The sequence below is a fragment of the Bufo gargarizans genome, chromosome 4 (genome assembly GCF_014858855.1).
Source record: "Bufo gargarizans isolate SCDJY-AF-19 chromosome 4, ASM1485885v1, whole genome shotgun sequence".
In the NCBI taxonomy this organism is placed as follows: Eukaryota; Metazoa; Chordata; class Amphibia; order Anura; family Bufonidae; genus Bufo; species Bufo gargarizans.
The window spans coordinates 386,203,846-386,216,240 of record NC_058083.1 but is presented as its reverse complement, the minus strand read 5'-3'; the positions used below and the strand labels follow the sequence as shown (position 1 = coordinate 386,216,240).

The 12,395-nt window shown below is 45.5% G+C and overlaps 42 non-coding genes and 2 pseudogenes across 42 annotated transcripts; all 44 read left to right on the top strand.

Annotated features, from left to right (window-relative positions):
* The first annotated feature begins 166 nt into the window (after positions 1 to 166).
* On the top strand, positions 167 to 282 carry LOC122936796. Its single transcript, XR_006389307.1, has one exon. It is a non-coding gene; the product is annotated as a U5 spliceosomal RNA (small nuclear RNA).
* Positions 283 to 453: 171 nt separating this feature from the next.
* Positions 454 to 569, top strand: LOC122936784. Its single transcript, XR_006389296.1, has one exon. It is a non-coding gene; the product is annotated as a U5 spliceosomal RNA (small nuclear RNA).
* A 171-nt stretch (positions 570 to 740) lies between these two features.
* On the top strand, positions 741 to 856 carry LOC122936773. The gene has a single exon (XR_006389285.1). It is a non-coding gene; the product is annotated as a U5 spliceosomal RNA (small nuclear RNA).
* A 172-nt stretch (positions 857 to 1,028) lies between these two features.
* Positions 1,029 to 1,143, top strand: LOC122936538. The gene has a single exon (XR_006389061.1). It is a non-coding gene; the product is annotated as a U5 spliceosomal RNA (small nuclear RNA).
* Positions 1,144 to 1,314: 171 nt separating this feature from the next.
* On the top strand, positions 1,315 to 1,430 carry LOC122936761. The gene has a single exon (XR_006389274.1). It is a non-coding gene; the product is annotated as a U5 spliceosomal RNA (small nuclear RNA).
* Positions 1,431 to 1,601: 171 nt separating this feature from the next.
* LOC122936749 lies at positions 1,602 to 1,717 on the top strand. Its single transcript, XR_006389263.1, has one exon. It is a non-coding gene; the product is annotated as a U5 spliceosomal RNA (small nuclear RNA).
* Positions 1,718 to 1,834: 117 nt separating this feature from the next.
* On the top strand, positions 1,835 to 1,950 carry LOC122936738. The gene has a single exon (XR_006389252.1). It is a non-coding gene; the product is annotated as a U5 spliceosomal RNA (small nuclear RNA).
* A 171-nt stretch (positions 1,951 to 2,121) lies between these two features.
* On the top strand, positions 2,122 to 2,237 carry LOC122936726. The gene has a single exon (XR_006389241.1). It is a non-coding gene; the product is annotated as a U5 spliceosomal RNA (small nuclear RNA).
* Positions 2,238 to 2,408: 171 nt separating this feature from the next.
* LOC122936714 lies at positions 2,409 to 2,524 on the top strand. Its single transcript, XR_006389230.1, has one exon. It is a non-coding gene; the product is annotated as a U5 spliceosomal RNA (small nuclear RNA).
* A 170-nt stretch (positions 2,525 to 2,694) lies between these two features.
* LOC122936703 lies at positions 2,695 to 2,810 on the top strand. The gene has a single exon (XR_006389219.1). It is a non-coding gene; the product is annotated as a U5 spliceosomal RNA (small nuclear RNA).
* Positions 2,811 to 2,981: 171 nt separating this feature from the next.
* LOC122936691 lies at positions 2,982 to 3,097 on the top strand. The gene has a single exon (XR_006389208.1). It is a non-coding gene; the product is annotated as a U5 spliceosomal RNA (small nuclear RNA).
* Positions 3,098 to 3,268: 171 nt separating this feature from the next.
* On the top strand, positions 3,269 to 3,384 carry LOC122936478. The gene has a single exon (XR_006389001.1). It is a non-coding gene; the product is annotated as a U5 spliceosomal RNA (small nuclear RNA).
* A 171-nt stretch (positions 3,385 to 3,555) lies between these two features.
* On the top strand, positions 3,556 to 3,671 carry LOC122936624. Its single transcript, XR_006389144.1, has one exon. It is a non-coding gene; the product is annotated as a U5 spliceosomal RNA (small nuclear RNA).
* A 116-nt stretch (positions 3,672 to 3,787) lies between these two features.
* Positions 3,788 to 3,903, top strand: LOC122936511. The gene has a single exon (XR_006389034.1). It is a non-coding gene; the product is annotated as a U5 spliceosomal RNA (small nuclear RNA).
* Positions 3,904 to 4,074: 171 nt separating this feature from the next.
* LOC122936670 lies at positions 4,075 to 4,190 on the top strand. Its single transcript, XR_006389187.1, has one exon. It is a non-coding gene; the product is annotated as a U5 spliceosomal RNA (small nuclear RNA).
* A 171-nt stretch (positions 4,191 to 4,361) lies between these two features.
* LOC122937500 lies at positions 4,362 to 4,477 on the top strand. The gene has a single exon (XR_006389881.1). It is a non-coding gene; the product is annotated as a U5 spliceosomal RNA (small nuclear RNA).
* Positions 4,478 to 4,593: 116 nt separating this feature from the next.
* Positions 4,594 to 4,709, top strand: LOC122936680. The gene has a single exon (XR_006389197.1). It is a non-coding gene; the product is annotated as a U5 spliceosomal RNA (small nuclear RNA).
* Positions 4,710 to 4,880: 171 nt separating this feature from the next.
* On the top strand, positions 4,881 to 4,996 carry LOC122936595. The gene has a single exon (XR_006389116.1). It is a non-coding gene; the product is annotated as a U5 spliceosomal RNA (small nuclear RNA).
* A 171-nt stretch (positions 4,997 to 5,167) lies between these two features.
* On the top strand, positions 5,168 to 5,283 carry LOC122936752. The gene has a single exon (XR_006389266.1). It is a non-coding gene; the product is annotated as a U5 spliceosomal RNA (small nuclear RNA).
* Positions 5,284 to 5,454: 171 nt separating this feature from the next.
* LOC122936499 lies at positions 5,455 to 5,570 on the top strand. The gene has a single exon (XR_006389022.1). It is a non-coding gene; the product is annotated as a U5 spliceosomal RNA (small nuclear RNA).
* A 171-nt stretch (positions 5,571 to 5,741) lies between these two features.
* On the top strand, positions 5,742 to 5,857 carry LOC122936668. The gene has a single exon (XR_006389186.1). It is a non-coding gene; the product is annotated as a U5 spliceosomal RNA (small nuclear RNA).
* Positions 5,858 to 6,028: 171 nt separating this feature from the next.
* LOC122936657 lies at positions 6,029 to 6,144 on the top strand. Its single transcript, XR_006389175.1, has one exon. It is a non-coding gene; the product is annotated as a U5 spliceosomal RNA (small nuclear RNA).
* A 171-nt stretch (positions 6,145 to 6,315) lies between these two features.
* LOC122936425 lies at positions 6,316 to 6,431 on the top strand. The gene has a single exon (XR_006388952.1). It is a non-coding gene; the product is annotated as a U5 spliceosomal RNA (small nuclear RNA).
* A 171-nt stretch (positions 6,432 to 6,602) lies between these two features.
* Positions 6,603 to 6,718, top strand: LOC122936710. Its single transcript, XR_006389226.1, has one exon. It is a non-coding gene; the product is annotated as a U5 spliceosomal RNA (small nuclear RNA).
* A 171-nt stretch (positions 6,719 to 6,889) lies between these two features.
* Positions 6,890 to 7,005, top strand: LOC122936645. The gene has a single exon (XR_006389164.1). It is a non-coding gene; the product is annotated as a U5 spliceosomal RNA (small nuclear RNA).
* A 171-nt stretch (positions 7,006 to 7,176) lies between these two features.
* LOC122936634 lies at positions 7,177 to 7,292 on the top strand. The gene has a single exon (XR_006389153.1). It is a non-coding gene; the product is annotated as a U5 spliceosomal RNA (small nuclear RNA).
* A 171-nt stretch (positions 7,293 to 7,463) lies between these two features.
* Positions 7,464 to 7,579, top strand: LOC122936654. Its single transcript, XR_006389172.1, has one exon. It is a non-coding gene; the product is annotated as a U5 spliceosomal RNA (small nuclear RNA).
* A 116-nt stretch (positions 7,580 to 7,695) lies between these two features.
* On the top strand, positions 7,696 to 7,811 carry LOC122936631. Its single transcript, XR_006389150.1, has one exon. It is a non-coding gene; the product is annotated as a U5 spliceosomal RNA (small nuclear RNA).
* Positions 7,812 to 7,982: 171 nt separating this feature from the next.
* On the top strand, positions 7,983 to 8,098 carry LOC122936510. The gene has a single exon (XR_006389033.1). It is a non-coding gene; the product is annotated as a U5 spliceosomal RNA (small nuclear RNA).
* A 171-nt stretch (positions 8,099 to 8,269) lies between these two features.
* On the top strand, positions 8,270 to 8,385 carry LOC122936497. Its single transcript, XR_006389021.1, has one exon. It is a non-coding gene; the product is annotated as a U5 spliceosomal RNA (small nuclear RNA).
* Positions 8,386 to 8,503: 118 nt separating this feature from the next.
* LOC122936588 lies at positions 8,504 to 8,619 on the top strand. The gene has a single exon (XR_006389109.1). It is a non-coding gene; the product is annotated as a U5 spliceosomal RNA (small nuclear RNA).
* A 171-nt stretch (positions 8,620 to 8,790) lies between these two features.
* LOC122936622 lies at positions 8,791 to 8,906 on the top strand. The gene has a single exon (XR_006389142.1). It is a non-coding gene; the product is annotated as a U5 spliceosomal RNA (small nuclear RNA).
* Positions 8,907 to 9,022: 116 nt separating this feature from the next.
* Positions 9,023 to 9,138, top strand: LOC122936495. The gene has a single exon (XR_006389019.1). It is a non-coding gene; the product is annotated as a U5 spliceosomal RNA (small nuclear RNA).
* A 171-nt stretch (positions 9,139 to 9,309) lies between these two features.
* On the top strand, positions 9,310 to 9,425 carry LOC122936477. Its single transcript, XR_006389000.1, has one exon. It is a non-coding gene; the product is annotated as a U5 spliceosomal RNA (small nuclear RNA).
* A 116-nt stretch (positions 9,426 to 9,541) lies between these two features.
* LOC122936509 lies at positions 9,542 to 9,657 on the top strand. Its single transcript, XR_006389032.1, has one exon. It is a non-coding gene; the product is annotated as a U5 spliceosomal RNA (small nuclear RNA).
* A 171-nt stretch (positions 9,658 to 9,828) lies between these two features.
* Positions 9,829 to 9,944, top strand: LOC122936594. Its single transcript, XR_006389115.1, has one exon. It is a non-coding gene; the product is annotated as a U5 spliceosomal RNA (small nuclear RNA).
* A 171-nt stretch (positions 9,945 to 10,115) lies between these two features.
* On the top strand, positions 10,116 to 10,231 carry LOC122936476. Its single transcript, XR_006388999.1, has one exon. It is a non-coding gene; the product is annotated as a U5 spliceosomal RNA (small nuclear RNA).
* A 171-nt stretch (positions 10,232 to 10,402) lies between these two features.
* Positions 10,403 to 10,509, top strand: LOC122936944 (annotated as a pseudogene).
* Positions 10,510 to 10,680: 171 nt separating this feature from the next.
* On the top strand, positions 10,681 to 10,796 carry LOC122936649. The gene has a single exon (XR_006389168.1). It is a non-coding gene; the product is annotated as a U5 spliceosomal RNA (small nuclear RNA).
* A 171-nt stretch (positions 10,797 to 10,967) lies between these two features.
* On the top strand, positions 10,968 to 11,083 carry LOC122936610. The gene has a single exon (XR_006389131.1). It is a non-coding gene; the product is annotated as a U5 spliceosomal RNA (small nuclear RNA).
* A 171-nt stretch (positions 11,084 to 11,254) lies between these two features.
* Positions 11,255 to 11,370, top strand: LOC122936709. Its single transcript, XR_006389225.1, has one exon. It is a non-coding gene; the product is annotated as a U5 spliceosomal RNA (small nuclear RNA).
* A 171-nt stretch (positions 11,371 to 11,541) lies between these two features.
* LOC122936598 lies at positions 11,542 to 11,657 on the top strand. Its single transcript, XR_006389119.1, has one exon. It is a non-coding gene; the product is annotated as a U5 spliceosomal RNA (small nuclear RNA).
* A 171-nt stretch (positions 11,658 to 11,828) lies between these two features.
* On the top strand, positions 11,829 to 11,943 carry LOC122936537. The gene has a single exon (XR_006389060.1). It is a non-coding gene; the product is annotated as a U5 spliceosomal RNA (small nuclear RNA).
* A 206-nt stretch (positions 11,944 to 12,149) lies between these two features.
* Positions 12,150 to 12,256, top strand: LOC122936867 (annotated as a pseudogene).
* The last annotated feature ends 139 nt before the right edge of the window (positions 12,257 to 12,395 follow it).

The following is a 12,395-nucleotide window of genomic DNA, read 5'->3' as shown; positions in this document are numbered from 1 at the left end:
GTTCAGGTTGAAAAACAGAATGTTCTGTCTCTAGCTCTTGCAGGCTTTTTAGTGGCCTCATTTGCATGTCTAGAACATGGACAGCCTACTCCTCCAGGTGGTCTCCTTGATCCAATTGAGGTCCGAGGAGATGGCACCAAGAACCCAGGAAGCCCTTGCCCGATGTATACTCTGGTTTCTCTTCAGAACGTATAAATCTTTCGCCTTTTACTAAAGATTTCCGTGGAGAGGAGCAAAACTGAGTTTTTTGGCAATTTTTGCATGCTCCAGCTTGCTGGGGCTTCCTTGTTCAGGTTGAAAAACAGAATGTTCTTCTCTAGCTCTTGCAGGATTTTTAGTGGCCTCATTTGCATGTCTAGAACATGGACAGCCTACTCCTTCCAGGTGGTCTCCTTGATCCAATTGAGGTCCGAGGAGATGGCACCAAGAACCCAGGAAGCCCTTGCCCGATGTATACTCTGGTTTCTCTTCAGAACGTATAAATCTTTCGCCTTTTACTAAAGATTTCCGTGGAGAGGAGCAAAACTGAGTTTTTTGGCAATTTTTGCATGCTCCAGCTTGCTGGGGCTTCCTTGTTCAGGTTGAAAAACAGAATGTTCTTCTCTAGCTCTTGCAGGCTTTTTAGTGGCCTCATTTGCATGTCTAGACCATGGACAGCCTACTCCTCCCAGGTGGTCTCCTTGATCCAATTGAGGTCCGAGGAGATGGCACCAAGAACCCAGGAAGCCCTTGCCCGATGTATACTCTGGTTTCTCTTCAGAACGTATAAATCTTTCGCCTTTTACTAAAGATTTCCGTGGAGAGGAGCAAAACTGAGTTTTTTGGCAATTTTTGCATGCTCCAGCTTGCTGGGGCTTCCTTGTTCAGGTTGAAAAACAGAATGTTCTTGCTCTAGCTCTTGCAGGCTTTTTAGTGGCCTCATTTGCATGTCTAGACCATGGACAGCCTACTCCTCCCAGGTGGTCTCCTTGATCCAATTGAGGTCCGAGGAGATGGCACCAAGAACCCAGGAAGCCCTTGCCCGATGTATACTCTGGTTTCTCTTCAGAACGTATAAATCTTTCGCCTTTTACTAAAGATTTCCGTGGAGAGGAGCAAAACTGAGTTTTTGGCAATTTTTGCATGCTCCAGCTTGCTGGGGCTTCCTTGTTCAGGTTGAAAAACAGAATGTTCTTCTCTAGCTCTTGCAGGCTTTTTAGTGGCCTCATTTGCATGTCTAGACCATGGACAGCCTACTCCTCCCAGGTGGTCTCCTTGATCCAATTGAGGTCCGAGGAGATGGCACCAAGAACCCAGGAAGCCCTTGCCCGATGTATACTCTGGTTTCTCTTCAGAACGTATAAATCTTTCGCCTTTTACTAAAGATTTCCGTGGAGAGGAGCAAAACTGAGTTTTTTGGCAATTTTTGCATGCTCCAGCTTGCTGGGGCTTCCTTGTTCAGGTTGAAAAACAGAATGTTCTTCTCTAGCTCTTGCAGGATTTTTAGTGGCCTCATTTGCATGTCTAGACCATGGACAGCCTACTCCTCCCAGGTGGTCTCCTTGATCCAATTGAGGTCCGAGGAGATGGCACCAAGAACCCAGGAAGCCCTTGCCCGATGTATACTCTGGTTTCTCTTCAGAACGTATAAATCTTTCGCCTTTTACTAAAGATTTCCGTGGAGAGGAGCAAAACTGAGTTTTTTGGCAATTTTTGCATGCTCCAGCTTGCTGGGGCTTCCTTGTTAAGGTTGAAAAACAGAATGTTTGTCTCTGGCTCTTGCAGGATTTTTAAGTGGCCTCATTTGCATGTCTAGAACATAGCACCAAGAACCCAGGAAGCCCTTGCCCGATGTATACTCTGGTTTCTCTTCAGAACGTATAAATCTTTCGCCTTTTACTAAAGATTTCCGTGGAGAGGAGCAAAACTGAGTTTTTTGGCAATTTTTGCATGCTCCAGCTTGCTGGGGCTTCCTTGTTCAGGTTGAAAAACAGAATGTTTGTCTCTAGCTCTTGCAGGATTTTTAGTGGCCTCATTTGCATGTCTAGAACATGGACAGCCTACTCCTTCCAGGTGGTCTCCTTGTGCAAATTGAGGTCCGAGGAGATGGCACCAAGAACCCAGGAAGCCCTTGCCCGATGTATACTCTGGTTTCTCTTCAGAACGTATAAATCTTTCGCCTTTTACTAAAGATTTCCGTGGAGAGGAGCAAAACTGAGTTTTTTGGCAATTTTTGCATGCTCCAGCTTGCTGGGGCTTCCTTGTTCAGGTTGAAAAACAGAATGTTCTTGTCTAGCTCTTGCAGGCTTTTTAGTGGCCTCATTTGCATGTCTAGACCATGGACAGCCTACTCCTCCCAGGTGGTCTCCTTGATCCAATTGAGGTCCGAGGAGATGGCACCAAGAACCCAGGAAGCCCTTGCCCGATGTATACTCTGGTTTCTCTTCAGAACGTATAAATCTTTCGCCTTTTACTAAAGATTTCCGTGGAGAGGAGCAAAACTGAGTTTTTTGGCAATTTTTGCATGCTCCAGCTTGCTGGGGCTTCCTTGTTCAGGTTGAAAAACAGAATGTTCTTCTCTAGCTCTTGCAGGATTTTTAGTGGCCTCATTTGCATGTCTAGACCATGGACAGCCTACTCCTCCCAGGTGGTCTCCTTGATCCAATTGAGGTCCGAGGAGATGGCACCAAGAACCCAGGAAGCCTTGCCCGATGTATACTCTGGTTTCTCTTCAGAACGTATAAATCTTTCGCCTTTTACTAAAGATTTCCGTGGAGAGGAGCAAAACTGAGTTTTTTGGCAATTTTTGCATGCTCCAGCTTGCTGGGGCTTCCTTGTTCAGGTTGAAAAACAGAATGTTCTTCTCTAGCTCTTGCAGGATTTTTAGTGGCCTCATTTGCATGTCTAGACCATGGACAGCCTACTCCTCCCAGGTGGTCTCCTTGATCCAATTGAGGTCCGAGGAGATGGCACCAAGAACCCAGGAAGCCCTTGCCCGATGTATACTCTGGTTTCTCTTCAGAACGTATAAATCTTTCGCCTTTTACTAAAGATTTCCGTGGAGAGGAGCAAAACTGAGTTTTTTGGCAATTTTTGCATGCTCCAGCTTGCTGGGGCTTCCTTGTTCAGGTTGAAAAACAGAATGTTCTTCTCTAGCTCTTGCAGGCTTTTTAGTGGCCTCATTTGCATGTCTAGACCATGGACAGCCTACTCCTCCCAGGTGGTCTCCTTGATCCAATTGAGGTCCGAGGAGATGGCACCAAGAACCCAGGAAGCCCTTGCCCGATGTATACTCTGGTTTCTCTTCAAAACGCATAAATCTTTCGCCTTTTACTAAAGATTTCCGTGGAGAGGAGCAAAACTGAGTTTTTTGGCAATTTTTGCATGCTCCAGCTTGCTGGGGCTTCCTTGTTCAGGTTGAAAAACAGAATGTTCTTCTCTAGCTCGTGCAGGCTTTTTAGTGGCCTCATTTGCATGTCTAGACCATGGACAGCCTACTCCTCCCAGGTGGTTTCCTTGATCCAATTGAGGTCCGAGGAGATGGTACCAAGAACCCAGGAAGCCCTTGCCCGATGTATACTCTGGTTTCTCTTCAGAACGTATAAATCTTTCGCCTTTTACTAAAGATTTCCGTGGAGAGGAGCAAAACTGAGTTTTTTGGCAATTTTTGCATGCTCCAGCTTGCTGCGGCTTCCTTGTTAAGGTTGAAAAACAGAATGTTTGTCTCTGGCTCTTGCAGGATTTTTAGTGGCCTCATTTGCATGTCTAGAACATAGCACCAAGAACCCAGGAAGCCCTTGCCCGATGTATACTCTGGTTTCTCTTCAGAACGTAAAAATCTTTCGCCTTTTACTAAAGATTTCCGTGGAGAGGAGCAAAACTGAGTTTTTTGGCAATTTTTGCATGCTCCAGCTTGCTGGGGCTTCCTTGTTCAGGTTGAAAAACAGAATGTTCTTCTCTATCTCTTGCAGGCTTTTTAGTGGCCTCATTTGCATGTCTAGAACATGGACAGCCTACTCCATTCAGGTGGTTTCCTTGATCCAATTGAGGTCCGAGGAGATGGCACCAAGAACCCAGGAAGCCCTTGCCCGATGTATACTCTGGTTTCTCTTCAGAACGTATAAATCTTTCGCCTTTTACTAAAGATTTCCGTGTAGAGGAGCAAAACTGATTTTTTTGGCAATTTTTGCATGCTCCAGCTTGCTGGGGCTTCCTTGTTCAGGTTGAAAAACAGAATGTTCTTCTCTAGCTCGTGCAGGCTTTTTAGTGGCCTCATTTGCATGTCTAGACCATGGACAGCCTACTCCTCCCAGGTGGTTTCCTTGTGCCAATTGAGGTCCGAGGAGATGGTACCAAGAACCCAGGAAGCCCTTGCCCGATGTATACTCTGGTTTCTCTTCAGAACGTATAAATCTTTCGCCTTTTACTAAAGATTTCCGTGGAGAGGAGCAAAACTGAGTTTTTTGGCAATTTTTGCATGCTCCAACTTGCTGGGGCTTCCTTGTTAAGGTTGAAAAACAGAATGTTTGTCTCTGGCTCTTGCAGGATTTTTAGAGGCATCATTTGCATGTCTAGAACATAGCACCAAGAACCCAGGAAGCCCTTGCCCGATGTATACTCTGGTTTCTCTTCAGAACGTATAAATCTTTCGCCTTTTACTAAAGATTTCCGTGGAGAGGAGCAAAACTGAGTTTTTTGGCAATTTTTGCATGCTCCAGCTTGCTGGGGCTTCCTTGTTCAGGTTGAAAAACAAAATGTTTGTCTCTAGCTCTTGCAGGATTTTTAGTGACCTCATTTGCATTTCTAGAACATGGACAGCCTACTCCTTCCAGGTGGTCTCCTTGTGCTAAATGAGGTCCGAGGAGATGGCACCAAGAACCCAGGAAGCCGTTGCCCGATGTATACTCTAGTTTCTCTTCAGAACGTATAAATCTTTCGCCTTTTACTAAAGATTTCCGTGGAGAGGAGCAAAACTGAGTTTTTTGGCAATTTTTGCATGCTCCAGCTTGCTGGGGCTTCCTTGTTCAGGTTGAAAAACAGAATGTTCTTCTCTAGCTCTTGCAGGCTTTTTAGTGGCCTCATTTGCATGTCTAGACCATGGACAGCCTACTCCTCCCAGGTGGTCTTCTTGATCCAATTGAGGTCCGAGGAGATGGCACCAAGAACCCAGGAAGCCCTTGCCCGATTTATACTCTGGTTTATCTTCAGAATGTATAAATCTTTCGCCTTTTACTAAAGATTTCCGTGGAGAGGAGCAAAACTGAGTTTTTTGGCAATTTTTGCATGCTCCAGCTTGCTGGGGCTTCCTTGTTAAGGTTGAAAAACAGAAAGTTTGTCACTGGCTCTTGCAGGATTTTTAGTGGCCTCATTTGCATGTCTAGACCATGGACAGCCTACTCCTCCCAGGTGGTCTCCTTGATCCAATTGAGGTCCGAGGAGATGGCACCAAGAACCCAGGAAGCCCTTGCCCGATGTATACTCTGGTTTCTCTTCAGAACGTATAAATCTTTCGCCTTTTACTAAAGATTTCCGTGGAGAGGAGCAAAACTGAGTTTTTGGGCAATTTTTGCATGCTCCAGCTTGCTGGGGCTTCCTTGTTCAGGTTGAAAAACAGAATGTTTGTCTCTAGCTCTTGCAGGATTTTTAGTGACCTCATTTGCATGTCTAGAACATGGACAGCCTACTCCTTCCAGGAGGTCTCCTTGTGCTAATTGAGGTCCGAGGAGATGGCACCAAGAACCCAGGTAGCCCTTGCCCGATGTATACTCTGGTTTCTCTTCAGAACGTATAAATCTTTCGCCTTTTACTAAAGATTTCCGTGGAGAGGAGCAAAACTGAGTTTTTTGGCAATTTTTGCATGCTCCAGCTTGCTGGGGCTTCCTTGTTCAGGTTGAAAAACAGAATGTTTGTCTCTAGCTCTTGCAGGATTTTTAGTGACCTCATTTGCATTTCTAGAACATGGACAGCCTACTCCTTCCAGGTGGTCTCCTTGTGCTAAATGAGGTCCGAGGAGATGGCACCAAGAACCCAGGAAGCCCTTGCCCGATGTATACTCTGGTTTCTCTTCAGAACGTATAAATCTTTCGCCTTTTACTAAAGATTTCCGTGGAGAGGAGCAAAACTGAGTTTTTTGGCAATTTTTGCATGCTCCAGCTTGCTGGGGCTTCCTTGTTCAGGTTGAAAAACAGAATGTTCTTCTCTAGCTCTTGCAGGCTTTTTAGAGGCCTCATTTGCATGTCTAGACCATGGGCAGCCTTCTCCTCCCAGGTGGTCTCCTTGATCTAATTGAGGTCCGAGGAGATGGCACCAAGAACCCAGGAAGCCCTTGCCCGATGTATACTCTGGTTTCTCTTCAGAACGTATAAATCTTTCGCCTTTTACTAAAGATTTCCGTGGAGAGAAGCAAAACTGAGTTTTTTGGCAATTTTTGCATGCTCCAGCTTGCTGGGGCTTCCTTGTTCAGGTTGAAAAACAGAATGTTCTTGTCTAGCTCTTGCAGGCTTTTTAGTGGCCTCATTTGCATGTCTAGACCATGGACAGCCTACTCCTCCCAGGTGGTCTCCTTGATCCAATTGAGGTCCGAGGAGATGGCACCAAGAACCCAGGAAGCCCTTGCCCGATGTATACTCTGGTTTCTCTTCAGAACGTATAAATCTTTCGCCTTTTACTAAATATTTCCGTGGACAGGAGCAAAACTGAGTTTTTAGGCAATTTTTGCATGCTCCAGCTTGCTGGGGCTTCCTTGTTCAGGTTGAAAAACAGAATGTTCTTCTCTAGCTCTTGCAGGATTTTTAGTGGCCTCATTTGCATGTCTAGACCATGGACAGCCTACTCCTCCCAGGTGGTCTCCTTGATCCAATTGAGGTCCGAGGAGATGGCACCAAGAACCCAGGAAGCCCTTGCCCGATGTATACTCTGGTTTCTCTTCAGAACGTATAAATCTTTCGCCTTTTACTAAAGATTTCCGTGGAGAGGAGCAAAACTGAGTTTTTTGGCAATTTTTGCATGCTCCAGCTTGCTGGGGCTTCCTTGTTCAGGTTGAAAAACAGAATGTTCTTCTCTAGCTCTTGCAGGATTTTTAGTGGCCTCATTTGCATGTCTAGACCATGGACAGCCTACTCCTCCCAGGTGGTCTCCTTGATCCAATTGAGGTCCGAGGAGATGGCACCAAGAACCCAGGAAGCCCTTGCCCAATGTATACTCTGGTTTCTCTTCAGAACGTATAAATCTTTCGCCTTTTACTAAAGATTTCCGTGGAGAGGAGCAAAACTGAGTTTTTTGGCAATTTTTGCATGCTCCAGCTTGCTGGGGCTTCCTTGTTAAGGTTGAAAAACAGAATGTTTGTCTCTAGCTCTTGCAGGATTTTTAGTGACCTCATTTGCATGTCTAGAACATGGACAGCCTACTCCTTCCAGGTGGTCTCCTTGTGCTAAATGAGGTCCGAGGAGATGGCACCAAGAACCCAGGAAGCCGTTGCCCGATGTATACTCTGGTTTCTCTTCAGAACGTAAAAATCTTTCGTCTTTTACTAAAGATTTCCGTGGAGAGGAGCAAAACTGAGTTTTTTGGCAATTTTTGCATGCTCCAGCTTGCTGGGGCTTCCTTGTTAAGGTTGAAAAACAGAATGTTTGTCTCTGGCTCTTGCAGGATTTTTAGAGGCCTCATTTGCATGTCTAGAACATAGCACCAAGAACCCAGGAAGCCCTTGCCCGATGTATACTCTGGTTTCTCTTCAGAACGTATAAATCTTTCGCTTTTTACTAAAGATTTCCGTGGAGAGGAGCAAAACTGAGTTTTTTGGCAATTTTTGCATGCTCCAGCTTGCTGGGGCTTCCTTGTTCAGGTTGAAAAACAGAATGTTTGTCTCTAGCTCTTGCAGGATTTTTAGTGACCTCATTTGCATTTCTAGAACATGGACAGCCTACTCCTTCCAGGTGGTCTCCTTGTGCTAAATGAGGTCCGAGGAGATGGCACCAAGAACCCAGGAAGCCGTTGCCCGATGTATACTCTGGTTTCTCTTCAGAACGTAAAAATCTTTCGCCTTTTACTAAAGATTTCCGTGGAGAGGAGCAAAACTGAGTTTTTTGGCAATTTTTGCATGCTCCAGCTTGCTGGGGCTTCCTTGTTCAGGTTGAAAAACAGAATGTTCTTGTCTAGCTCTTGCAGGCTTTTTAGTGGCCTCATTTGCATGTCTAGACCATGGACAGCCTACTCCTCCCAGGTGGTCTCCTTGATCCAATTGAGGTCCGAGGAGATGGCACCAAGAACCCAGGAAGCCCTTGCCCGATTTATACTCTGGTTTCTCTTCAGAACGTATAAATCTTTCGCCTTTTACTAAAGATTTCCGTGGAGAGGAGCAAAACTGAGTTTTTGGGCAATTTTTGCATGCTCCAGCTTGCTGGGGCTTCCTTGTTAAGGTTGAAAAACAGAAAGTTTGTCACTGGCTCTCTTGCAGGATTTTTAGTGGCCTCATTTGCATGTCTAGAACATAGCACCAAGAACCCAGGAAGCCCTTGCCTGATGTATACTCTGGATTCTCTTCAGAACGTATAAATCTTTCGCCTTTTACTAAAGATTTCCGTGGAGAGGAGCAAAACTGAGTTTTTTGGCAATTTTTGCATGCTCCAGCTTGCTGGGGCTTCCTTGTTCAGGTTGAAAAACAGAATATTCTTCTCTAGCTCTTGCAGGCTTTTTAGTGGCCTCATTTGCATGTCTAGAACATGGACAGCCTACTCCTCCCAGGTGGTTTCCTTGTGCCAATTGAGGTCCGAGGAGATGATACCAAGAACCCAGGAAGCCCTTGCCCGATGTATACTCTGGTTTCTCTTCAGAACGTATAAATCTTTCGCCTTTTACTAAAGATTTCCGTGGAGAGGAGCAAAACTGAGTTTTTTGGCAATTTTTGCATGCTCCAGCTTGCTGGGGCTTCCTTGTTAAGGTTGAAAAATAGAATGTTTGTCTCTGGCTCTTGCAGGATTTTTAGTGGCCTCATTTGCATGTCTAGAACATAGCACCAAGAACCCAGGAAGCCCTTGCCCGATGTATACTCTGGTTTCTCTTCAGAACGTATAAATCTTTCGCCTTTTACTAAAGATTTCCGTGGAGAGGAGCAAAACTGAGTTTTTGGGCAATTTTTGCATGCTCCAGCTTGCTGGGGCTTCCTTGTTCAGGTTGAAAAACAGAATGTTCTTCTCTATCTCTTGCAGGCTTTTTAGTGGCCTCATTTGCATGTCTAGAACATGGACAGCCTACTCCATTCAGGTGGTCTCCTTGATCCAATTGAGGTCCGAGGAGATGGCACCAAGAACCCAGGAAGCCCTTGCCCGATGTATACTCTGGTTTCTCTTCAAAACGCATAAATCTTTCGCCTTTTACTAAAGATTTCCGTGGAGAGGAGCAAAACTGAGTTTTTTGGCAATTTTTGCATGCTCCAGCTTGCTGGGGCTTCCTTGTTCAGGTTGAAAAACAGAATGTTCTTCTCTAGCTCTTGCAGGCTTTTTAGAGGCCTCATTTGCATGTCTAGAACATAGCACCAAGAACCCAGGAAGCCCTTGCCCGATGTATACTCTGGTTTCTCTTCAGAACGTAAAAATCTTTCGCCTTTTACTAAAGATTTCCGTGGAGAGGAGCAAAACTGAGTTTTTTGGCAATTTTTGCATGCTCCAGCTTGCTGGGGCTTCCTTGTTCAGGTTGAAAAACAGAATGTTCTTCTCTATCTCTTGCAGGCTTTTTAGTGGCCTCATTTGCATGTCTAGAACATGGACAGCCTACTCCATTCAGGTGGTCTCCTTGATCCAATTGAGGTCCGAGGAGATGGCACCAAGAACCCAGGAAGCCCTTGCCCGATGTATACTCTGGTTTCTCTTCAAAATGCATAAATCTTTTGCCTTTTACTAAAGATTTCCGTGGAGAGGAGCAAAACTGAGTTTTTTGGCAATTTTTGCATGCTCCAGCTTGCTGGGGCTTCCTTGTTCAGGTTGAAAAACAGAATGTTCTTGTCTAGCTCTTGCAGGCTTTTTAGTGGCCTCATTTGCATGTCTAAACCATGGACAGCCTACTCCTCCCAGGTGGTCTCCTTGATCCAATTGAGGTCCGAGGAGATGGCATCAAGAACCCAGGAAGCCCTTGCCCGATGTATACTCTGGTTTCTCTTCAAAACGCATAAATCTTTCGCCTTTTACTAAAGATTTCCGTGGAGAGGAGCAAAACTGAGTTTTTTGGCAATTTTTGCATGCTCCAGCTTGCTGGGGCTTCCTTGTTCAGGTTGAAAAACAGAATGTTCTTCTCTAGCTCTTGCAGGATTTTTAGTGGCCTCATTTGCATGTCTAGACCATGGACAGCCTACTCCTCCCAGATGGTCTCCTTGATCCAATTGAGGTCCGAGGAGATGGCACCAAGAACCCAGGAAGCCCTTGCCCGATGTATACTCTGGTTTCTCTTCAGAACGTATAAATCTTTCTCCTTTTACTAAAGATTTCCGTGGAGAGGAGCAAAACTGAGTTTTTTTGCATGCTCCAGCTTGCTGGGGCTTCCTTGTTCTGGTTGAAAAACAGAATGTTTGTCTCTAGCTCTTGCAGGATCTTTAGTGAACTCATTTGCATGTCTAGAACATGGACAGCCTACTCCTTCCAGGTGGTCTCCTTGTACTAATTGAGGTCCAAGGAGATGGCACCAAGAACCCAGGAAGCCCTTGCACGATGTATACTCTGGTTTCTCTTCAGAACGTATAAATCTTTCGCCTTTTACTAAAGATTTCTGTGGAGAGGAGCAAAACTGAGTTTTTGGGCAATTTTTGCATGCTCCAGCTTGCTGGGGCTTCCTTGTTCAGGTTGAAAAACAGAATGTTCTTGTCTAGCTCTTGCAGGCTTTTTAGTGACCTCATTTGCATGTCTAGAACATGGACAGCCTACTCCTTCCAGGTGGTCTCCTTGTGCTAATTGAGGTCCGAGGAGTTGGCACCAAGAACCCAGGAAGCCCTTGCCCGATGTATACTCTGGTTTCTCTTCAGAACGTATAAATCTTTCGCCTTTTACTAAAGATTTCCGTGGAGAGGAGCAAAACTGAGTTTTTTGGCAATTTTTGCATGCTCCAGCTTGCTGGGGCTTCCTTGTTCAGGTTGAAAAACAGAATGTTCTTGTCTAGCTCTTGCAGGCTTTTTAGTGGCCTCATTTGCATGTCTAGACCATGGACAGCCTACTCCTCCCAGGTGGTCTCCTTGATCCAATTGAGGTCCGAGGAGATGGCACCAAGAACCCAGGAAGCCCTTGCCAGATGTATACTCTGGTTTCTCTTCAGAACGTATAAATCTTTCGCCTTTTACTAAATATTTCCGTGGACAGGAGCAAAACTGAGTTTTTAGGCAATTTTTGCATGCTCCAGCTTGCTGGGGCTTCCTTGTTCAGGTTGAAAAACAGAATGTTCTTCTCTAGCTCTTGCAGGATTTTTAGTGGCCTCATTTGCATGTCTAGACCATGGACAGCATACTCCTCCCAGGTGGTCTCCTTGATCCAATTGAGGTCCGAGGAGATGGCACCAAGAACCCAGGAAGCCCTTGCCCGATGTATACTCTGGTTTCTCTTCAGAACGTATAAATCTTTCGCCTTTTACTAAAGATTTCCGTGGAGAGGAGCAAAACTGAGTTTTTTGGCAATTTTTGCATGCTCCAGCTTGCTGGGGCTTCCTTGTTCAGGTTGAAAAACAGAATGTTCTTCTCTAGCTCTTGCAGGCTTTTTAGTGGCCTCATTTGCATGTCTAGACCATGGACAGCCTACTCCTCCAGGTGGTCTCCTTGATGCCAATTGAGGTCCGAGGAGATGGCACCAAGAACCCAGGAAGCCCTTGCCCGATGTATACTCTGGTTTCTCTTCAGAACGTATAAATCTTTCGCCTTTTACTAAAGATTTCCGTGGAGAGGAGCAAAACTGAGTTTTTGGCAATTTTTGCATGCTCCAGCTTGCTGGGGCTTCCTTGTTCAGGTTGAAAAACAGAATGTTCTTCTCTAGCTCGTGCAGGCTTTTTAGTGGCCTCATTTGCATGTCTCGTGCAGGCTTTTTAGTGGCCTCATTTGCATGTCTAGACCATGGACAGCCTACTCCTCCCAGGTGGTCTCCTTGATCCAATTGAGGTCCGAGGAGATGGCACCAAGAACCCAGGAAGCCCTTGCCCGATGTATACTCTGGTTTCTCTTCAGAACGTATAAATCTTTCGCCTTTTACTAAAGATTTCCGTGGAGAGGAGCAAAACTGAGTTTTTTTGCATGCTCCAGCTTGCTGGGGCTTCCTTGTTCAGGTTGAAAAACAGAATGTTTGTCTCTAGCTCTTGCAGGATCTTTAGTGAACTCATTTGCATGTCTAGAACATGGACAGCCTACTCCTTCCAGGTGGTCTCCTTGTACTAATTGAGGTCCAAGGAGATGG